The sequence below is a fragment of the Papio anubis genome, chromosome 13 (assembly GCF_008728515.1).
Source record: "Papio anubis isolate 15944 chromosome 13, Panubis1.0, whole genome shotgun sequence".
Classification (NCBI taxonomy): domain Eukaryota; kingdom Metazoa; phylum Chordata; class Mammalia; order Primates; family Cercopithecidae; genus Papio; species Papio anubis.
This window is the reverse complement of record NC_044988.1, coordinates 98,915,025-98,939,188: the sequence shown is the minus strand read 5'-3', so window position 1 is coordinate 98,939,188 and position 24,164 is coordinate 98,915,025. Positions and strand designations below refer to the sequence as shown.

Here is a 24,164-nt window from a genome sequence, read left to right as displayed (position 1 = left end):
AGCAAGGCCAGGCTCTTTCTTCCCTGCAGGCGAAGGTCCTCCCAGGAAGCTCCTGACGTCCCAGGGGTGGACCAACCATCTACATCACCAGAGAGGCCCAGACAAATGGGGCCACCCAGGCCCAAGCTGGGGCCTGCTCTGCTCTTAGAAAAAGTCAATTGTTGCTGATGGGGGGTGGGGGGTGGAGACAGAACCACAAAGCAGACAGAGGCCAACATGGCTTTGTGTGAACTCAACGCACAAACTGGGGTGTCTGGAAGGTAGGGGAGTGGAACCTTGGGGAGTGAATGGAACTTTCTTTGGGAATGGGAGAATCATTAGCACCTGCTTAGCGGGCACCAAGCTCTGCTTTCAACCTGGCAGTGGCGGGAGGGGTGCTGGGGGGCTGTTTGTTTACGCCCTGGGAGGGGAGGGAATGGAGATTTTCAGGCCTTCAGATCCACTCTAGTGACTTACACACCCCCGCCTCCAGCAAGAAAGGGAGAGATTTTCATTGTCAATAGTGGGGATGGGGAGAAATGTGTACACTCTGCATAAAGACGTCTACCTAGACATTAACCAGAGTCATCTCCGGGTGAGGCATGTTGACGACTTTTACCTTCTTTCTTGTAGTTTCCAGTGTTGCTTGAACTCATCAATTTATGGTACAATAAGGGTGTATTGTTTTTTCAGAAACAATAGCGACATTGCCCAACCAAGAAAGAAGAAAGATTTTTTTTTTTTTTTTGAACTGGAGTCTCACTCTGTTGCCCAGGCTGGAGCTCTGTGGCGCAACCTCAGCTCACTGCAACCTCCGCCTCCTGGGTTCAAGCAATTCCCTGCCTCAGCCTCCCGAGTAGCTGGGATTACAGGCGCCTGCCACCACACACCAGGCTAATTTTTGTATTTTTAGTAGAGACGGAGTTTCACCATCTTAGCCAGGCTGGTCTTGAACTCCTGACCTCGTGATCCACCTGCCTCGGTGTTGGGATTACAGGTGTGAGCCACCGTGCCCGGCTGAAGATTTTAAAATCAAGACAAAAATTGTATAAATACCAAGATGCTCTTGCAGAAAGATGAGGCAGATGTGAAAATCACAAAAGAAAAACCGTGCAGGCGGTGGTTGCGCAACCAGAGCAGCCGAGAGCTAGACCCAGTGGAGTCTCCAAGCAGCGGTGAGTTTCTGAAACTTGTGGAGAGCAAGCTCTGGGGGACACAAGTGCCTCTGGGAGACGCCAGTCAAGAAGGGACCCCTGAGGATCACAGCAGGGGGCTGGGATCTCCGAACCCAAGAGGACTCAGACCTGGCTAGGAACTGGGGGGTCACATGCTGCTTGCTGGGCAGCTGGGGGCCAATGACTCACCCTCCCTAGAGCACGGTGCTGTCTGTATACTGGGGATGGCACAGCTACCAGTATTAGTACTGGGATCATAGAGTTCAGACGGGCAGAGCAGCCCCTGTTTCTGCTTCTCCTCCCCAGTGTCCCATCTGAAAACCCCCTGGGACAGAAAACTCACCCTGGTCTCTGGGACTCCAACTTGGGTTCCATCAGTAGCTCTTCTTAAAAGCTTCTCGTGACCGGGAGGCAGCACCTGCCTCCTGGAAAGCCATCAGGTTGCTAAATACATCCACCCTTTGACCAAGCGATTCCATTTTTAGGGATTTATACCACAGACACATTCACACGGCAACAAGGGGAAATGCAGAAAGAAACTCACTGCATCCGTGTTTTTAATATCAGAACTTTGGAAATGCCTTAAACACCCATCCAGGGGAACTGACGATGAACGTGAACAGTGCACAGTGGAAGAGGATTCGGCTGTTAAAAATTCCTTCCTGAGGCTGGGTGTGGTGGCTCACACCTATATAATCCCTGCACTTTGGGAGGCCAAGGCAGGTGGATCACTTGAGGTCAAGAGTTCAAGACCAGCCTGGCCAACATGGCAAAACATGGTATCTACAAAAATAATAATAATAATAATAATAATAATAATAAATATACTTTTAAAAAATTTGTGTGTGTGCATGTGTATATATGTGTGTGTGTAATATATGTGTATATGTATACATATATGTATGTATGTGTATGTATATGTGTATATATATGTTTGTGTGTGTATATATATGTGTATATATACCAAAAAAAATTAGCTGGGGGTGGTGGTGCACGTCTACAATACAAGCTACTTGGGAGGTTGAGGCAGGGGAATCGCTTGAACCCGGGAGGCGGAGGCTGCAGTGAGCTGAGATTGCACCACTGCACTCCAGCCTGGGCAACACAGAGAGACTCTTGTCTCCAAAAAAATAAAAGAACTGCTTGGACACATAGCAGACTTTGCTGGATGCGAAACAAACTGACCATTTGAAGGTGCTCAGATGTGGGGTTCATTTGTTATCGCAGCAGAGGGAGCCCTGCTGACCAATACAGCTGCACACCCAGGCACCGGTGAAGCCTGGCCCAGGACCTGAGGGGACTCTTGGAAAACCACATTCCAGTTCAGGAGATGCTGAGAGACCTTGGCAAGTCCTTTGACTTTCCAGGCCCCTGTTTCCCCATGTGGATGGTGAGGTAAGGTATTTTTTTCTCCTCTGACTAAGGCCTATGCTGCTTAAATCCCAAACCCCAAAGGCTCAAGGAAGACCTGCCAGTCCTAGGGGTGGCTGGGTGCTCACTGCACATTGGCCGCTAGGCAGAGCACCTTGGAGGCATCATGGACCCTCACAGTGGCTCCAGGAGGGAGGTGCCATCACGACCCCATCTCCCCATGAGGAAACTGAGTCTCAGAGAGGCAAGGTTACTTGTCCAGGAACACTAGCATCTGAGATTCTTGACTGCTCTAATGCCAATTACTGTCTGGTATTTTTATTTCTCACAAAAGCAAGTAACTTAAGGCCAGGAGTTGGTTCACACCTGTAATCCCAGCGCTTTGGGAGGCCCAGACAGGAGAATGGCTTGAGGCCAGGAGTTCTAGACCAGCCCGAGCAACATAATGAGACCCTACGTCCACAAACAAGTGAAAAACTAGCTGGATGTGGTAGCTACTCCGGAGGCTGAGGTGGGAGGATTGCTTGAGCCCAGGAGTTCAGGGCTGCAGTGAGCCGCGGTCGTTCTACAACACTTCAGCCTGAGTGACAGAGGGAGACCCTGTCTCGAAAAAGAAAAATGAAAAAAAAAAAAAAAAAAAAAGAAAGCCAACTGTCAATAACATAGGAGAACTGGGAATAAAAAGTTTTTAAAATACACATAAAATGTGCCATCTTAACCATTTTTAAGTGTATAGTTCGGTAGTGTTAAAAACATTCACGCTATTGTGCAACTGTCACCACCATCTACCCAAGGAACTCTTTTCATCCTGTAAAACTTAAACTCTGAACCCGTGAAATACTAACTCCTCCTTCCTGGACATCACCATTCCACTCTCTCTCTACGAATGTGACGTCTTTAGAGCCTCCCATAAGTGGAATCCTATTGTATTTGTCCTTTTGTGACAGGCTATTTTACTTAGCACAATGTCTTCAAGGTTCATCCATGTTACAGCGTGTGTCAGACTTTCCTTTTTATGGCTAAATAATATTCCATTGTACGTACGTATCAAACTTTGTTTATTCCCGCATTCAAGGACACTTGAGTTGCTTCCACCTTCTGGCTATTGTGAGTGATGTTGCTATGAAGATGGGAGCATGAATATGTCTTCGAGGCCTTGCTTTCAATGCATTTGGGTACATACCCAGAAGTGGAAACGCTAGATCATATGGTAATTCTATTTTTACTTTTTTTGAGGAACTGCCATGCTGTTTTCCACGGCGGCTGCACCATTTTCATTCCCATAACAATGCTCGAGAGATCCAGTTTATCTATCTCCTCCCCACCAGCCCTTGTTCTTTCTGGTTCCTGATGGTAGCCATGCTCATGGGTGGAGGGGACATCTCGTCCAGGTTTCCATCTGCATTTCCCTAATGATTAATGAGGGGATAAGAGCTTTTTCTTTTCTCTTTTCTTTTTCTTTTTCTTTTTTTTTTTTTTTTTTTTTTGAGACAGAGTCTTACTGTGTCTCCCAGGCTGGAGTGCAGTGGCACAATCTTGGTTCACTGCAACCTCCGCCTCCCAGGTTCAAGCGATTCTCCTGCCTCAGCCTCCCGAGTAGTGGGATTACAGATGCCTGCCACCACACCTGACTAGTTTTTGTATTTTGGGTAGAGATAGGGTTTCACCCTGTTGACCAGGCTGGTCTTGAACTCCTGATCTCAAGTGATCTGCCTGCCTTAGCCTCCCAAAGTGCTGGAATTACAGTCATGAGCCACCTCGCCCGGCCTGATAAGGGTTTTTTCAAAGCCGCTGGTGGGTCTACAGCAGCGCAGTCACCTGGTTCTGCTTCCGCAGGAGGAAATGAAGAAATGAAGGTCCCAGTGCCACCCTCCTCCCGGGGATGTTGTGGGAGTCCTCGACCCCCAAACAAGCTAGTGTGGCTGCGGCTGTGGCGTGACCTGTGCCCCAGTGAACACACTGGGGGCCCAACTTCTCCGGAACCTCAGCCTCCGCTGATGTTGCAACCTCTACTTCCCCTGCTGGGCCTCAGCAGGAACTGAGCTGGGCTTTTCCAGCTCCAGCCAACCCTGTGACCTGCAATCCCACCCAGCCTGGAACTCAGAGCGGAGAGGAGTCAGCACCACAGGGAGGCAGGTGACAGGGTCGTCTGCACGTCCCTCAGCTTCCGCATCCAGACAAAGGACAGCTCTGTGTACAGTGTGTACAGGACATGCAGGACGAGCGTGTGGACTGTGTGGCCAGACAGATGCGGTCTGAGTCCCATTTCTGCCATTCGCCAGTGGTGTGACCTGGATAAGTCACTTCAGCTCCCCAGCCCTCACTTCGATCTGTGAAATGGTGCTTGGCACGTGGTAAGTATTCAGTGCCTCCTACGATTATCAACACCATCCTTCTCCTCATCACCATCAATATCCACCAGGATGACCAGGTCACGCCTGTGTCCAACCATCCATGGCTCCCACTGCTTGCCAGAGAGAGACCATCACACTCTCATGGCTGCTGGCCACCGCCCGGACTGACCTCTGCCCACATCGCCATCCTCCTCTCCCTGTCGCTCATCACATTCGGGGCTGCCCTCCTGTCCCTCAAACTCAAAGTTCTCCCTCCAGCCACGAGGCCTTTGCATATGCTGTTCCCCGCCTGGAATGTGCTTCCCCGACCCCATCCTGCTCCCCCGCTTCATCAGCTACCTCCTAAAAGGCCTCTGAACTGTGAAATTATTGGAAGATTGTCGGTCTCCCTATGTTGCTCTGTGAGGCCAGGATCACGCCTGCTTTGCTTCCCACTAAAGACAAGGTTGGTCCAGGTGCCCCCCAAATATTAGCCAAATGGAATTATTCCTTCCCAGAAAAACCCTGGTTTTGGAAACTCAGGTTCCTTCCACAAAAACAAGCTATTCCCCACATAACTAAATAAGCTTTAACTTTCATACCTTTGGAAGGCTTTTTTCCCCTTCATTAAATGAACCAACCTGAGAAAGCCCTCAGCTACATCCTGTGTCCTCATTTTTCAGCTCAGACAAACATGGTCACTGAACTTGGAGTGGCTGCTCCCAACGCCTGCTGCACCTCCTCCCAGACCAGCCTCTGGCTGCCCCTTCCTCAGGACTCAAGGGAGGTTTCGGGCTGCTCTCTGGGTGACCCCTTGCTTGGGAATAAACACCCACCCTGAGGGACGGAGGACTGAGGGGGAGGTGCAGATGTGTTCCAGCCCCAACAACAAGGTCTTTGAGAGCCACAGTGAACCTGCTCTGCGTCAGGGCATGACCCAACCAGGTGACACTCAGCACCACAGCCAGCTGGGGGGCGAGGGTGTGGACCCCAGGAGGGCCATGGGCAGGAGGCCCAGCAAGACTGTGTGGCCCAAACCCATGCCTGCATCCATCCTTCCATCCTCTGTTTTTTTTTTTTTTTTTTTTGGAGATGAGTCGTGCTCTGTTGCCCCCGGGGCTGGAGTGCAGTGGCATGATCTTGGCTCACCGCAACCTTCGTCTCCCAAGTGCAAGCAATTCTCCTGCCTCAGCCTCCCGAGCAGCTGGGGTTACAGGCATGTGCCACTGCGCCCAGCTAATTGTATTTTTTTTTTTTTTAGTAGAGACGGCGTTTCATCACTAAACCTGTTGGGCAGGCTGGTCCTGAACTCCTGACCTCAGGTGCTCTGCCCGCCTCAGCCTCCCAGAGTGCTGGGATTTCAGGTGTAAGTCACCATACCCAATCTCCTTGCTTATCTGTTTCAACAGTTATTTAGTGAGCACCTACTACGTGCTCAACCCAGTTTGGGGGAAGCCTAGTGAAGACCCCAGGTCCCACCCTCCTGACCAAGCAATTTACACAAACCCCGTACTTACTTCTGGGGAGGAGACCTAGGGCTCTGCATCCGTCCCCAGCCTCACCACCCAGCGCATTCTCTGGACTCAGGGTCTCTGGGTAGGGGCTGGCTCTACGGGATGCTCCAGAGGGCCCCATGGGGAGGGTGTATTCAGAGAGGGTTAGTGCATGCGTCCATTCCAGATGGTCCTCAGAGAAAGAACGTTCTCTACATGGTCACGTGAGCAGGCTCCAGGCAGCAGTCACCCATCAGCATCACTGTTGTTACTGTGGTTGGGGCCAGCTCAGGCAGGGTGACACCAAAACAAAGCCTGCAGGAAGGATGGGCTATCCCCAAACACAGGCGAGTCGAGGGAGGACTTAGGGTCACCGTCGGCTGGGCTTCATGGACACCGAGGGTGAGCCCCGGGTTGAATGAGCCATGCCACGCCACAGCGAGGACCGGGAAACCTCCCCTGGGCCTGGGGGTGGGGGTCCCAGATGGGCACCTGCTATTTGGGTTCTCACAGGGATCGCCTTCCTGGGGGTGACGGCAGCCGAACAAAGTACACAGCTAGGTGGCCGCGAGGGGAAGGCCCAGGTGCCTGGGAGCCTGGGTCAGGAAGCCGGTGGGAGGCAGGTGGGCCGGGGGCTGGGGAATGCTGCAGGGAGGGAGCGAGCGGTGAGGACGACTGCGACATGCCAGGAGGTCTGGCTTCTGGGGCCCAGCACCCGGCAAATCTTGAAAGAGAGGAAGAGGAGCAGATGTGAGGCCAGAGGGGACCCCAGGGCCACTGTGGGGACGTGGGTTCTGGGAGGTGCCGGCCTGAGGGGCCATCCTGTCTGCCGTGCCCGGGGAGACTTGGGTGGGCAGAGAGAGGTGGTGACATTCTCCAGAGGCTTCCAAAGGAGAGCCCCGAGGGACTGGAGAGCCTAGGGGACTGCAGACTAGAGACATGAGGCCAGGAAGATGCCGAGGCCTGGGCCAGGGAAGCCAGAAGGGCCCTCAGTGCTGGTCCCTGCAGCTCCTTCTAAGCCAGATCTGCCAGGGGAGCTCAGAAATGCCTGTCACAGAGCCTTGGTTCATGTGCCCCTCCCAACCTTCCCAGCAAGTCCAGGCACACCTTCCGTCCACAAACACACCCTCCCTCACACACACACATCCCACACACACACCACACCCCAGTACGCATACCACTCCACACATACAATAACCCCCACGCATCTTCCAACCCACATATTACTAATTCAACTCACACGCCACAACTCACTTACACACCAACTCACATATACACACACCAATGCACACATACACAACTCACACACCAACTCACATACACACACCAGCTCACAAGCTAACTCACACACCGACTTCCACATACACACCAACTCACACATGCACGCCAACTCACACATACACAACTCACATGCCAACTCACATGCCAACTCACACACCAATTCACACACATCAATTCACATACACCAACTCACATGCATATCAACTCACACATACACACAAGCCACTCACTCACACACCAACACACATCAACTCACGCATACACAACTCACACTAACACACACCAACTCACACGCCAACTCACACGCACACCAACTCACGCATATACAACTCACACCAACTCATATACACGCCAACTCACATGAACACCAACTCACACATACACAACTCACACGCCAACTCACACACCAACTCACACGTACACCAACACACATACACACACAACTCACACACCAACTCACATACCACCAATTCACACACACCAACTCACACATACACAACTCACACTAAACTACATGCACACCAACTTGCACATCAACCACACAGATATCAACTCACACATACAAGCCATCAAGCACACTAACACATCAATCAATGACACAACTCACACTACCACAATAATGTCCAACCTGCTACACATACACAAACAACTCAATAATAGCACCAACTTACATGCACACTCCACAACTCTGCAACTCACAAGCCATACAAAGCCACTACACAGCCAACACATCAACTCAATGCATACACAACTCACACACCCTCACACCAACTCACACACCACAACTCACACACACCAACTCACACGACACCAACTCCACACACACACAACTCACAAACTTACATGCACACCACAACTTCTGCACCAACTCACACATACACAACTCACACACCAACTCATACACACCAACCTACACACACACACCAACTCACATGCACACCAACACACACATACACAACTCACACATCGACTCACATACACCAACTCACACATACACAACTCACACCAACTCACATGTACACCCACACACACACAACTCACACACCAACTCACATACACACCAATTCACATACACCAACTCACATGGATATCAACTCACACATACACAAACCACTCACACACCAACACACATCAACTCACGCATACACAGCTCACATTAACACACACCAACTCACACCAACTCGCACACCAACTCACACATACACATCCTCACTCACACACATTTACATACACCCCTGCTCACAGACACACACTCTCTGGCTCGCTCTCTCTCACACATACACACACACCCTACCCCACCAGGGCTCAAGGACCCCACCAGTGTCCTCCATTGGCCCAGGGGGTGGCAGGAAGGTGATTTCCCAAATAGCAGCCCCCAGAGCCCAGGTTCTGCCCCCAGAGGAGCTCAAGTCCAGACACCAGAAGGACCTCCCTTCATCCTGAAGACATTTACATGAGGAGAGCCACTTCCCCGAGTGACTCAACATGCACAGATCTGGAAGGACACATGCACACGCAGAGGGCTTCTCTAGAGAGCTGTCTGTGCCCTCAATTCCGGCCCAGGATTCCCAGGCTCCAGCCCAGCCCCAGCAATCCAAGTCCTTCCCATCTATGCAAAGCTCAGGGTTGCCTCCGGCTTGTGGGAGCCTCCTGAAGCCATATCCTGTTCCCTCATTCCAGAGGCTTTCCCTGCCTAGTGGGGCAGCTCTGGGGCTGGGGGAGAGCGGGGAAGGCCCCAGACTGAACCACAGGGAAGTGAAAGCCCTCAGGGAAATTCGCACTCCAGCCGCCTGCCAGCCAAGGACAGCACACATTCATACATGCGCACTGACACACAAGTGTACACACCGACACGTCTGTACATACAGCCCCATAGTCACCCTGACACGCAGGCACACCCTTGTCAGAGGTGTTCGAACCAGAGCGACTCCATTTGAGTGAGGGCTGGAAAACGAAACTGGGACCCGCTGGGCCACATTACCACAAAGGTAGGTATTCCGAGCCTGTAGATGTTAGGGAACAAACTAATAATGTTTACTAAAACAGACCCAGACTTAGGAGTGTCCAGATATCCCCATATCTGGAGAACAAAGGCATTCCTAATTTTGCTTTAAAGATAATAATACCGATTCTTGCAAAATATAGTAATTAAGAAAATTAATCCTTTACACAAACACTTGTAGCAGAGCAAATCTCCCCCTACATACAAGCATGTAGTTAGGGTGGATGCGGTCCTCCTCTTACTTTTGGGAACGTTCGGAACGTTCGGGAACGTCCTACTCTGTCTGTGGAGGTAGCTATCTTTTTACCACTATCCTTTCTTTCTTTTTCTTTTTTATTATTTATTTTTCTTTTTTATCTTTTTTTGTGTGTGAGAGACGGATTCTTGCTCTGCCCAGGCTGGAGTGCAGTGGCATGATCTCGGCTCACTGCAACCTCCGCTTCCCAGATTCAAGCGATTATCCTACCTCAGCTTCCCAAGTAGCTGAGACTACAAGCGTGTGCCACTACACTCAGCTAATTTTTTTTTTTTTTTTTTTTGTATTTTTAGCAGAGACAGGGTTTCACTATAAGTTGGCCAGGATGGTCTCAAACTCCTTACCTCAGATGATCCGTCCGCCTCGGCCACCCAGAGTGCTGGGATTACAGGCGTGAGCCACCGCGCCCAATCCCTTGTACTTTCTTTATAAACTTGCTTTTGCTTTGCACTGTGGACTCATCCTGAATTCCTTCTTGCGCGAAATCCAAGAACCCTCTCTTGGGGTCCGGATCAGGACCCCTTTCCTGTAACACACTAACACATACACACTGAAACTCACACACGCACTAATACACACTCCCCTACTCCCACTGGTGCACACACACCAGCACACTCACAATGACATGACACACCCAAGCACACACGGACACAGGCGCACACACGCGGACACAGGCGCACACACGCGGACACAGGCGCGCACACACGGACACAGCAGTGTGTAACTCTGGGTCTCCAGTGGGTCTGAGTGGTCTGTTCCACAGTGGGTCTCTCTTGAGGTTGGAGCCTCCTCTCAGAAACGTTTCTGCCCCCAGCTGCCATGTGGCCTAAAATCCTGAGAAATTAGGAAAGATTCCTTTAAAACCAGCATCTCGGATTTTAGGCTTAAGCAATATTTGGAAAATGTGAGGCTCAGTCCCCCAGCTCGCTGGGCTGTGGGCCTGTGTCACCGAGTGCGCGTGTGGGGGGCAGGCAGGAGGAGGGGGCTGGCTCATGGTATGGGGCGAGTCCGGACAGATCTGGGGCACACACAGGCACGCGGACACCCCACCGCCGAGAGCCAGAGAGACAGCAGAGGGCCGTGGGGGTCAAAGACAGCGCTCTGGAGGGACCCAAGCCCCACCCACTCTCTCTGCAACCCTCCCCAAGGGACTTCACGCCCTCAAACCTCAGTTTCCCCATCTGCACAATGGGTGTGATCCCGAGACCCACCTCATGGGGTAATGTGAAACTTAAATGACACCGTACCGATTAAGTTATAAGCCCTGGAAGCCCAAGAAAAGAAAGTGGTGGTGCGATGGGGGAAAAACCACCATCCCCGGCTTCCCCGCGTGTAACGGGGCCGAAAATAACCAGCATTTTCCTTTTCTCTGCGGCTGAAGCCCACGCTTCCCAGAGGACTGGGCCTGCTTATCAGGAGCAGAGCGGCTCGCTCGGCTGTCTCCGCCAGAAGGTGACTGTGGGGGCCCCGCTCCCCTCCAGCCTGCAGCCCGACTCCCACCAGGAATACACCGGCTCCTCTCCCCCCGCCCCTTTCAGGTTTCCGCCCCACCCCCAGCCCACAAACAATTTTGCATATATTTAAATCTCCTCTGCGAGTTCCCCCTCCCCCGGAAAAAGACAGAAAGAAATTACAAAGGCCGTCATTTGTCTCCGTCCCCGCACCCCATCTATCAGGGCCCGGAGCCCGTCGCCTCGAATGAGGCGCGCGCCCGGGACGGCCGCTTTAATGGGGCGCCGCGTGTGACTGTGCAGCCGCGCGGCGGGCGCAGCCGGCCGGCATTTGCATACATATTAAACGGAGCAGTAAAAAATGCAGACATGCAAACCATTTGGACGGGCTCCTCGGCGTAGAGCCTGCCAGGAAATCAATCTTCTGGTTTCTTAAAGGCAGCCTGCTCGGGAGGAGGTGGCGATGCCACACAGCCCGCAGGCCGTGGGAGGGGGCCATGGTCTGTCCATCTGCCTGCAGGAGCAGCCGTGGGGGTCCTTCCCGGCCATGGAAGAGCCACCCACTGGGAGCCAGGGGCCGGGGGAGTGAGTGTGGTGGGTCCTGGCTCAGCCGGCTGTGTGCCCTGCTGTAAGAGGGGTCCCCTCTCTGAGTGCCCACCCCGACCCCGTCACTGAAGATAATTCCTTTCCCTTTTGCTACTCTGGGGCTTAAGGGACTAACCCAAGAACACTGGGCCCCTCTATGCAGAGCCTGGGTCTCTAAGCCAGGTGCAGAGAAGGATGGCCAAGAACACAGGCTCTGGAGGCAGGCGGCCCGAGTTCAAAGTCAGGCTGCACTCCCCATGAGCTGTGTGATCTTGGGCAAATGCATCAATCTCACTGTTTTCCGAAAAAGGGGGATCCACATGCCTCCCTCTTAGGTATGTCGTTGGATTGAAATAGGTCAGCCTCGTAAAGCACTTGGCTCATTGCCGAGCATGTAGTAAGTGCTCAATAAATAGTGGCAGAACAGTGTGTAGAAGGGCCCTTGGTGTTATTGGTATGTTTTTCTGGGTGAATATCCCTCTTTATATCTGCATGGTGTGGCAAGCCATTCCTCCCCGAGCCTCCTTACCTGTAAAATGGGGTGTTTTGATTTTCACGGGAACTGCTGTGTTCTAGAGGGCACCGGGTCCCTGCTGTGTGCTCCCACCACCCGCTGATTTCAGCCAGGTGTGGCCACGCTGGTGCCTCTGAGGGCTGCCCACAGCCTGTCTTGGGCAAAGCCCAGGGCAGGGATGGGTGCATACCCCCAAACTGACCATTCATCTGTGGGGCCAGGAAAAGGCAACTGGCCCTGAGCCTTAGCCGAGTGAGACTGGGGCTTCTCTGAATTCCAAGGCACAGATAAGGAAACCGAGGCTCAGAGAGGTGTGGCAAAGCCAGGAAGCTTGAAGGTGGTGCTGCTGGGATTCAAGCCAGGTGTGCCTGATTGCAAGGCCACCTCCCCAGAGGTCCCCCGGGAAGGAAATACTGCCGGCAGAGGGAGGAGCTCATCCCATAGTGTCAAGGGACAGAGTTTCCCCCCAAAGGAGGGGGTGCTTGTGGAGAAAGAGTTGAGTTTTGTGTCTGAGCCCACGTGAATATGTGGTACTCACGAAGGGCCTTCTTTTTTTTTTTTTTTTTGAGATGGTGTTTTGTTCTTGTTACCCACGCTGGAGTGCAATGGCGCGATCTCAGGTCACTGCAACCTCCAACTCCTGGGTTCAAGCGATTCTCCTGCCTCAGCCTCCAGAATAGCTGGGATTACAGGCACCCGCCACCATGCCCAGCTAATTTTTTGTATTTTTAGTAGAAACGGGGTTTCACTATGTTGGCCAGGCTGATCTCGAACTCCTGATCTCAGGTGATCCACCTACCTCAGCCTCCCAAAGTGCTGGGATTACAGGCATGAGCCACCGTGCCCGGTTCGGTCCTTCCTTGAAAAGACCCGGAGGAAGAGGGGAGAGAGGGTTTTCGAGAACCAGCTCAAGTTTGGCCTTCATTCATTTCCTTCATACTCCCAGAAGCGAGGAGCAAGGTCCCCAAGACCTGGCCGGGCAGTGGGCAGTGCTGGGGAGTTAATGGCAGGATGGGGGGTGCACCTAGACCAGGGGGTGCACTGTCCTCTCTGAGACCCTGGGGATTAGGTGAAGAGGCCAACCCAGGGCACTGGGGTGAGAGGGCTTTGCCTTCAGTTGGGAGAGGGTTCCCTGTGGTTCAAAGCTTCCCAGCTGAGTGGCAATATGACCTCCGTGATGTGTGTGAGAGTTGCAGCCTAGAGTTATGGGAACTAAAGAGGCCAGACCAAGAGCTGTGGCCCAATTCACTGGTGTCTCGCTGTGTGACCTTGGAAAGGGCCCCGCTTCTCTGGGCTAGGGTGGCTGAGCCGACTGCACCCCTGCTCTGTCTCTCAGGGAGCCCCTCTCTTTCAGTCCTGACCTCCAGGCTATCTGGGCCTCTGTCCCTCCACCTCCCTCTGCAACCAAGTGCAGGCCGCCCCCACTGCCCGGCAGGCAGCCCAGCCGGGGTGGAGGAAGCCGGCAGGGCGGGAAAAGGCGGGAGGGGTCCGAGTTACAGGAACCAGCAGGGCCATTGCTCAACTGGGGAGCCTGGCCGCGGGCCTGCCTCGGCCCCCACCTCCAGCAGCCCGCCCTCCTCCTAGCTCTGCATTGCAAACATTCCTCGCCAACCTCGGGTTGCTGCAGCCCCGGAAGGGGGATCTGCAGCAGACACAGCACGAGGCCGCCAGAAACACTTAACCCCTTCGCTCCTTCCAGGCAGAGCCTTCAAGCGGAGGAAGGAGGGAGCTGGGTGGTGGCCGCCACAGTCCTTCCCAGGCTGTGGGTGACCGGGTCAGGTGATTTGCTGGCAGGCCCGGCCTCTGATTACCAACCTGGATCAACAGGTTGCGTGTTCATGACTCACCCAGCAGACATTTCCGGAGCTTCCCCTGGGTGCTGGCAACAGGCATGAAAATCCAAGAGTGGCCCCAGCACGGGGGGCGGGTGGGATGCGGGTCTCATAAGCAGACATGTGTTTTAGATCATTACAGTGATGAGTGCAACCAAGACGTGCAGGGTGAGCCTGAGCACAAACTAAAGTGGCTCAACTCATCAGGGAGGGCTTCCTGGAGGAAGTGACATTTAGGAAGCCCTGTGAGAGCAGAGGGAGAGTTCCAGGCAGCAGAGGCAGCAAGTGTGAGGCTGTAGAGGGAAGACAGACATTGGCATGTTTCAATTTGTGTTTCTGGAGGAGAGAGAGGAAGGGGAGGAAAGCCCCCAGGTGGGAGAGCTTGGCCCATACCAGGTCCCAGAAGGCCTTGAGGCCACTCCCAGGATGGACCATCATCTGAGGTCAGTGAGGAGCCGGGGAAGGGCTTATAAAATTGACATGGTCAGTTTCTGGTCTCTGCCCTAAGTGATGCCTGGAATAAAACAGAACCTTAATGAGCTGTGGTGGCTCACTTGCAATCCTAGCACTTTGGGAGGCTGAGGCAGACCAGTGTCAGGAGATCCAGGACCAGCCTGGCCAACATGGTGAAACCCCGCCTCTACTAAAATACAAAAATTAGCTCAGTGTGATGTTGTGCGCACCTGTAGTCCCAGCTACCCCGAGGCTGAGCAGGAGAATCACTTGAACCCAGGAGGAGGTTGCAGGAGCCGAGATTGCACCACTGCACTCCAGCCTAGGTGACAGAGCCGAGACTCTGTCTCAAAAAAAAAAAAAAAAAAGACTGGGCTCAGTGGCTCACAGCTGTAATCCCAGCACTTTGGGAGGCCAAGGCAGGCGGATCACCTGAGGTTGGGAGTTCCCACCAGCCTGACCAAAATGGAGAAACCCCGCCTCTACTAAAAAATATGCCAGGAATTAGCCAGGCATGGTGCTAATATGCCTGTAATCCCAGCTACTCGGGAGGCTGAGGCAGGAAAATTGCTTGAATCTGGGAGGCAGAGGTTGCGGTGAGCAGAGATCATGCCATTTACTCCAGTTTGGATAACAAGAGCAAAACTGCGCCAGGCGCGGTGGCTCACGCCTGTAATCCCACCACTTTGGGAGGCCGAGGCGGGCGGATCACAAGGTCAGGAGATCGAGACCATCCTGGCTAACACGGTGAAACCCTGTCTCTACTAAAAATACAAAAAATTAGCTGGGCGCGGTGGTGGGCGCCTGTAGCCCAGCTACTCAGGAGGCTGAGGCAGGAGAATGGCGTGAACCCGGGAGGCGGAGCTTTCAGTGAGCCGAGATTGCGCCACTGCACTCCAGCCTGGGGCACAGAGCGAGACTCCGTCTCAAAAAAAAAAAAAAAAAAAAAAGGTGCAAAACTGCGTCTCAAAACAAGAAAACAAAACAACAACAAAAAACAGAACCTTAACGGAAAGAGGCCGCTAGCATATTTTCATGTACAAACCCAATGGACTCTAAGACCAGAACACCTGAACCACGCCAAAGTGCCCCCAACAGGACACGTTTCAGATGGCAGCTGGGCCTGGTATTAGGCTCTCCTGCAGCCCACATGGCCATTCTGCCATCCCAGGTCACACAGAATCAGCAGGCTCAGGTTGGCTCTTCCTCCCGGGGTGGGGTCAGCACCTCCTATCTCCCAGACACCACTCCTGCATACAGCTGGAGCTCCATAAATGCAGCAAATAATCCGAGTGTTGAAGTTGGGAGGGGCTGAGAGATCATCTAGGCCCACAGCCGCCTCGCTTTTTTATTTTATTTTATTTTTGAGATGGAGTTTCACTCTCATTGCAGACTCAGAGAAGGAATCCCTGGCAGGGGGACCTGGAATTTACAGCCAAGATGCCCACAGAGCATGTCCAGAGAGGAGGCCAGCACACCCAGCTGCCCAGAACCTTGGTACCCACAGGAAAGACCCCAAAATCTCCCCCACCAAAGCTCCCTTCCTTTCTCTATCTCTCATAGGGCCTGTTCTCTCTCTACCTGGTCTATTCGTTGGGACAGCAAACGTAGCCGGAGTTCCTCTAAGTCCTGCTCAGCCTGGTGAGACTTACGAGGGAAAACATGCCCAGAATCCTCCCTCTGTCGAAAATCATGCCACAACAGGACAGGAAAGGGCCGGGCAGTCTCTATGCCTGCACATGCCCCCAGCAGAAGAAAGGGCTGACTTCCTCCCAGCCTCCTCGGGGATCACCCTTGCGGGAGGCCCCAGCAGTCACTACAGTCTGTTTCGTGGTTCAGGGTCCACTGTGTGTCATTGGATGCTTCCAGGCAATGGAATTTCTAGAAAGGTTCCTTCAACCTGGGACACCACCACCTTGGTGACCCGCCACCAACTCTGCCATGTGAAACACCTTACAGGCCTTGTGCTGGGCCAAGAATTCACCTTCCGAATCCTCATCACAGGTGGTGAAGTTTGCTGTTATCATCCCATTTTGCAGATGGGAAACTGAGGTCCGTGAAGTCACTTGCCTGGATCACACAGCTCATGATCAGTATGGGTCGGCCTAGGACACAGGCATTCTGGGGCTCACTACCAGGTGTTGCAGGTGTCACCACTAGGCGTCCCAACCAGGGAGCCCTGCCGCTGCCCCAGCCTGGAGACGTAACACTTCTCCCAGCAAGGAGGCTTCAGCGAAACCAGGGATTCCCCAGGCTCACCCTGACTCCTCGTCTTGTTAACGGACTTAATCCTTATCCTATACATGAAATAAATATTTTATCTCATCTATTTATTATTTGTTTATCATGGGCATTTATCCATCCTAAGTTTACTCTCTGCTCAAATCTTCTCCACACAGGTTCACTCAGGTTACCGATTTTGTCTCAACTTCCATCAGGCAGAGCTGCGTGTGTTGCCATTGCCAACATCACAAAAAAATCCCATTTCATGCATTTCATAGGCATGAGTGACCTGACTCAAAATTATCAGTGGAACCTGCTGTATGGGGGCAGGGGTTGCATAGGACCCTGAGGCCCATGAGGTACCTGGTGCAGAGTGAGCACCCAGGAAGGGAGGCTGGGTAATTAGTACCACTGTCCGCCAGGGCTTGGTGTGGCTGATAAATTCTTGGTCTCTTCCTTTTCTCTTCATATCACAAGTTAACAGGTTCACTTCCCAATGTTACTCATGCCTACAAAATGGTAAGAAAAAGCAACTGTGCAAATGAGGCAAGTTATCTGTCCTGGTACCAAAGCGATGGTTACTACGACAGTTGGCCTCTAAGATGGTCTCCAAATGATTCCCGCCTCCTGGCATTCATACCTTTCCACAATGAATCAGGCTGGCCTTGCATAACCAATAGGATACTGAGGAAATGACTGCATATGCTGTCCAAGGCTAGGTCACAAAAGGTACTGCAGCTTCAGTCTCACTCTCTTGCATCACTCACTGTGAGAAGCCAGCCGCCATATTGTGGGGAAACTCAAGCAGCCTGCTGAAGTCTGCACAGCATGGAGCTGAAGCCTTTTTGTCAGCCATGTCAGTGAGCCATTTAGGAAACAGATCCTCTATCCTCGGTCAAGCCTTCAGATGACCGTAGCCCCAGTTGATATCTTGATGGCAACCTTAAGAGAGACCAGCCAGCTAAGCCACATCTGAATTCCTGACCCACAGAAACTGAGATACTAAAATGCCTATTTTAAGCCACTAAGTTTGGGATAATTTGTACTCCACAGTAGGTAAGGAACTAATTCAGAAACAGAGACTTTTTAGTTATGAGAACCTCCCAGAGACTATGTTTCCAAAGTGCGTTCCTTGGAATGCTGATCCCAGGCTTTGCTCTGGAAAACTAAGGTCAGTTGAAGGGAGGAAGACTGTGGATTCCAGTCTCCTGTTCAAGATTCCCAGGCTCCTTGGCATATTAAAGTAGACCCCTCCAGGCGAGGAAGCCGTTCCCTTAACATAGCACTTCTCAGGGGCCTTTGACTGTGGAACTCTGGTGTCAGAGCCTCAGAGCACGCTTTGGGACACAGAACCAAACTGTCATGGTAACTGATTCCTTGAATACTTTAAACAATTGTGCCCAATATAAAACTAAAAATAGGCCAGGCCCAGTGGCTCATGCCTGTAATCCCAGGCGCTTTGGGAGACTGAGGCAAGAGGATCACTGGAGGCCAGCCTGGCTGGGCAGCATGGTAAAACCACTTCTCCAACAACAACAAAAAAAGCCAGGTATGGTGACACACACCTGTTGTCCAAGCTCCTCAGGAGGCTAAGGCGGGAGGATTTCTTGAGCCCAGGAGTTCAAAGCTCCTGGGTGACAAAGTGAGACCTTATCTCTGAAATTAAAGGCTGTGGTGAGCTAAGATCATGCCATTACACTCCAGTTTGAACAACAGAACAAGACCCTGTCTCTAAATAAATAAAAAAATAAATAAAAATAACCAAAAATACTCACAGAATAATATCCAGAGTCCGGCCGGGCATGGTGGCTCATGCCTGTAATCCCAGCACTTTGGTAGGCCGAGGCAGGAGAAACATTTGGGTTCAGGAGTTCGAGACCAGCCCAGACAACACGGCGAAACCCTGTCTTTACTAAAAATACAAAAATTAGCTGGGCGTGGTGGCGGGCACCTGTAATCCCAGCTACTCAAGAGGCTGAGGCAGGAGAATCGCTTGAACCTGGGAGGCAGAGATTGCAGTGAGCCGAGATGGCACCACTGCACTCCAGCCTGGGCAAGAGAGAGACTCCATCTCAAAAAATAATAACAACAATAATAATAATATCCAGAGTCTGACCTACAGTATAAGATACAAGGACCAGATGGCTGCTCTGCCATGATGGGCCTCTGGCTCCTGGCTCCTTTTCTGGTTGAGGGGCTGGTTTGCCCTGGGCCACCTCTGGTCCCTCCCATCTTATTATTATTATTATTATTATCATTATTTATTTTTTTGAGATGTGGTCTCGCACTGTTGCCTGGGCTGGAGTGCAGTGGCGTGATCTCGGCTCACTGCAACCTCCGCCTCCCGGGTTCAAGCGATTCTCCTGCCTCAGCCTCCCAAAGTAGCTGGGATTACAGCTACCCACCACCACGCCCAGCTAAATTTTTTTTGTATTTTTAGTAGAGACGGGGTTTCACCATGTTGGCCAGGCTGGTCTCAAACTCCTGACCTCATGGTCTGCCCGCCTCAGCCTCCCAAAGTGCTGGGATCACAGGCGTGAGCCACCGCACCTGGCCTCCTCCCATCTTACAATCGGTGGTGTTGGGCCAGGGTCTGGCCAGGTACCTTAGCCCATTTGGGGAGCACTTGGGATTCAGACTTTGAATCCCAAATCCTAGTGCCAGCTCCCATCAGCTCTGCCACACACGGACACATGGGTTGGGCTGCACCCTTGAGCCCCCACCCCTTCGTGGTTGCTGCATCCGGAACACCAAGGCCTCAGAGCTGGGTATTTCTCAGTGGGAATGAAACCATGGTCTTAAAACACAAGCCACTGGAAAATAGCATTTGATAGAAAAATTCATTTTACAAGCAACTTTTTAAGAGCGGATCCACCCCCTTCAGCAAGGGAAGGCTGTGCTCAGAAAACCACATTCTTTCAGGTCCCTGGGGCTGCGTGGGGGTGGGAATAGAAATCTGTCTACACGCTACAAGGCAGAGGTCTTTTCTTTTGTTAAAAACATAATTTTACAGCCGGTCGCGGTGGCTCAAGCCTGTAATCCCAGCACTTTGGGAGGCCGAGGCGGGCGGATCACGAGGTCAGGAGATCGAGACTATCCTGGCTAACACGGTGAAACCCCGTCTCTACTAAAAAATACAAAAAAAACTAGCCGGGCGAGGTGGCGGCGCCTGTAGTCCCAGCTACTCGGGAGGCTGAGGCAGGAGAATGGCGTGAACCCGGGAGGCGGAGGTTGCAGTGAGCTGAGATCCGGCCACTGCACTCCAGCCCGGGCGACAGAGCGAGACTCCGCCTCAAAAAAAAAAAAAAAAAAAAAATAATTTTACCCTCATGTTGCTTCATGTTTCCTGGCACGCGCATTCTGGGGCTCTCGGGCCTTTCCGGAGGCATCTCTGCAGACACCAAGTGTCCTGCCCATTTCCCTCCAGCCAGAGGCCCAGGCACGGGCACTGAGGGTGAAGGCAATTCGTGACATCCTTACTACAAAGAATGTGGTCCCAGCTGGCACAGCCTCCATCTCACCTGGGAGCCCCTGCCCAGGTCTGCTCCCTCAGAACCTGCATCTGAATGAGACCCCACAGCGGGTCAAGGCACATTAAGGCTGGGGAGCGCTTGGATGCACCCTGGTTGCAGGGTGCCCTTGGCGTGCCTGCTAAGGGGCAGCCACACCTGCCTTCCTGCCTCCCCTTCCAGGGCCTCTGTCCCATCACAGACCACTCCTCAGAGGGGCTCCAGCAGAATTTCCCAAGACCCATTTCCGTGTTTATTCTTTACCACAGCATCCCTCTCTCATCACAGAAATCCAGCAAGATGAGCATTGCATGACATGGTGGGAAGTCAGGAGACCTGAAAGAGAGGTGACAGCAACATGAAAGACACTTGGTTCTTACGGGGCACTCCCAACCCAGGAGGGAGGCCCTGGGGACCCAAGGGCTCAGAGAGGGGTGGCCATCTCCCCAAGGTCAGCCTACTAAACGGCAGAGTCAGGGTGATCCCATAGCCACTGAGTTCTCCCTGGATACCCTGCTGTCCAGGGGAAGTGAGAGTGGCCACGGGGATGGTCAGAACTGCACCTCCATCCAGCTGGCTTAGCCCAGCAGTTCCCAAGTGGGGGTTCCATGGAGCAAGCCTTCAAAGGCTCTCTGGTGCGGGGGGCTGGCTCCATGCTATTCACAGCCTCTCCCAGTCCCTGACCGGTCACTGCACCTTTACTGTGGGCCAGGCCACCCCAGGCTTCCTCCACCACGTTTCTTTGCTTTGGGTGGGAGGGTGTCAGCCCACTGTGCCTGTTCAGTCTGCTGGGAGCTGATGGGAGTTAACAGGCATCATCTCTGCCCTTCACTAACCCAAAATGGGAACGCTTATGTTACTTAACAAATACAGTTTGCTTGTTGGCCAAACATGGGCCTTGGGGCAAATAACAGAAGGAGGGACTTTCCCAGTGGGAAGAGAGAGAGAATTAGTTGAGAAATTTGAGGGAAGGGAAGGCATTTGTCTGGATTATTTATCTGCGGTGGCACCTGCTCTCTTATCTTTTTTTTTTTTTTTTTTTTTTTTTTTCAGATGGAGTCTTGCTCTTGTTGCCCAGGCTGGAGTGCAATGGTATGATCTCTGCTCACTACAACCTCCACCTCCCGGGTTCAGGTGATTCTCCTGCCTCAGCCTCCTGAGTAGCTGTGATTATGGGCGCCTGCCACCACACCTGGCTAATTTTTGTATTTTTAGTAGAGACAGGGTTTTGCCATGTTGTCTGGGCTGGTCTCGAACTCCTGATCCCAAATGTTTCTCCTGCCTCGATCTCTCAAAGTGCTGGGATTACAGGCATGAGCCACCATGCCTGGCTTTTTTTTTTTTTTTTTGAGACAGAGTCTCACCCTGTTGCCCTGGCTGGAGTACAATGGTACTCACTGCAACCTCTACCTCGCGGGTGGGTTCAAACAATTCTCCTGCCTCAGCCTCCTGAGTAGCTGGGATTACAGGCATGCACTACTATGCTGGGCTAATTTTTTTTGTATCTTTAGTACAGACAGGGTTTCACCATGTTGGCCAGGCTGGTCTCGAACTCCTGACCTCTTGATCCGCCCATTTTAGCCTCCCAAAGTGCTGGGATTACAGGCATGAGCCACCATGCCTGGCCCATCTTTTCTTTAAAATAAAGTCCTTGCTTCCCCACTCCCACCCAGCCCTGCTGGCGATGGGGGTGGCCACAGGCTGCCCTGAGAGGCCCAGGATGGGAAGGGGCACCTCGTGCACTCATCCTGGGTTTTCACTAGATGCTCCTCGCCCCATGTTCTCTTGCAAGCTGTCCTCGAGGACATGTAGGCTCTTGTTTGCAGGTTTGCAGGGGAGCCTGGCAGAATCCAGCCGCAGACACACTTGAATTTCTTGTAGAAACCTGCACCAAGGGTGGGGGTGCGGCCAGCCCAGAAGCATTCCAGGAAGTGGGGTCTCTGCGGGGCTTCCACCCCAGCTGCTTCCCTGGCTCCTTCCAGGCAGACCTCTTCCCTCCCCTACCCCTCTCACTTCCAGCCCACAACCACAGGAGGTTGGAGGCCTTGGAGATACTGGTCAGGAGAGTGCAAAGGTTAAAGGTGAGAGCTGCAAGGTCAGATGCATACAGTAGGTGCTGCTATCAACTGGCAACTTCAGCTTGCAGCCTCTGCCCCAGAAACATTTCCTCCATCTGCCAGCAGCGTGGAGGAGGTGGGGTCCCCAGAGCCCATGACAACCGCAATGCGTCTTCTCCATTCTGGACTGGAAGCCACCTCTGGGCCCAGCACAGGATTACAGGGGAGGGACACAAGGGTCTTTTTTTTTTTTTTTTTTTTTTGAGACAGGATCTCACTGTGTTGCCCAGGCTGGAGTGCAGTGGCGCAATCATGGCTCACTGCAGCCTCAACCTCCTGGGCTCAAGTGCTCTTCCTACCTCAGCCTCCGAGTAACTAGGACTACAGGTGCCCACCACCATGTCCCTCAAATCATCTTACTCTTTGTAGCGACAGGGTCTCACCATGCTGCCCAGGCTGGTCTCAAACTCCTGGGCTCAAGCAATCCTCCTGCCTCAGCCTCCCTGAGTGCTGGGATTACAGGCGTGAGCCACCACGCCTGGCCAAGCAGACTATTTTTAAGCAAGGTCTGTGGGGTCTTTTCAGTGATTTTGTATGGGATGGATCAGTTCTGCAGCCCTGGGTGGCCCCTCTTAGGCCCATGTGTTCACAGTCTGTGCATGTGTCCCCCTCTCCTGGGAGACACGAGTGACTCCAGGGCAGGGACCATGTGTGGTTCATGCTTGTTCCCAGAAAGCTCCCCCAGTGCCCGGCTTCCGGAACTCAAAGTCTATCTGGGGTTGGGGATGTGTCTCCCCCACCAAGCTGAGCCTGGCCAAAGACCAGGACTCCATCCTGCTCACTAGAGTACCCGGGGCTCAGGCCCACAGCTGGGCTACTGACTTTTCTCACTGTGGGAACTTCAGCCGGGCCTCTCAGCTCTCTGTGCCTCATCTTCCTCATCTGGGAAGTGCAGTCTCATCTAGTTGCACCTCATGGGGTAGAGGTGAGGATGACCTGGGCAGTGAAGAGGCTGGCATGTCGCAGAGCACAGACCTGTCCACAAGTGGGGCCTCGCTGTCTGACACTCCCCATGCAACGCTGGACACAAGGAAGGTGCTGGTACTGCCTGGAGTTCAGGCAGATAGTTTTCCAAAACATTTCTTTTTCTTTTTCTTTTTTTTTTTGAGATGGAGTTTCCCTCTTGTTGCCTAGGCTGGAGTGCAATGGTGCAATCTTGGCTCACCACAACCTCTGCCTCCCGGGTTCAAGTCATTCTCCTGCCTCAGCCTCCCGAGCAGCTGGGATTACAGGCATGCGCCACTACGCCTGGCTAATTTTGTATTTTTAGTAGAGACAAGGTTTCTCCATGTTGGTCAGGCTGGTCTCAAAGCCTCAACCTCAGGTGATCCACCTGCCTCGGCCTCCCAAAGTGCTAGGATTACAGGCGTGAGCCACCGTGCCTGGCAACAACCTTTCTTTTTTTCTTTTTCTTTTTTTTTTTTTTTTTTTTGAGACGGAGTCTAGTTCTGTTGCCTAGGCTGGAATGCAGTGGCGCGATCTCGGCTCACTGCAAGCTCCACCTCCCGGGTTCACGCAATTCTCCTGGCTCAGCCTCCCGAGTAGCTGGGACTACAGGCGCCCACCACCGCGCCCGGCTAGTTTTTTGTA

At 52.7% G+C, this 24,164-nt stretch overlaps 1 long non-coding RNA gene across 1 annotated transcript; it reads right to left on the bottom strand.

The window, feature by feature from the left end:
- Positions 1-16,067: 16,067 nt before the first annotated feature.
- On the bottom strand, positions 16,068-18,840 carry LOC108582315. Its single transcript, XR_001895601.2, has 2 exons — positions 18,724-18,840; positions 16,068-17,890 (listed from the first exon to the last, which is right to left on the bottom strand). It is a non-coding gene; the product is annotated as an uncharacterized LOC108582315 (long non-coding RNA).
- Positions 18,841-24,164: the final 5,324 nt, after the last annotated feature.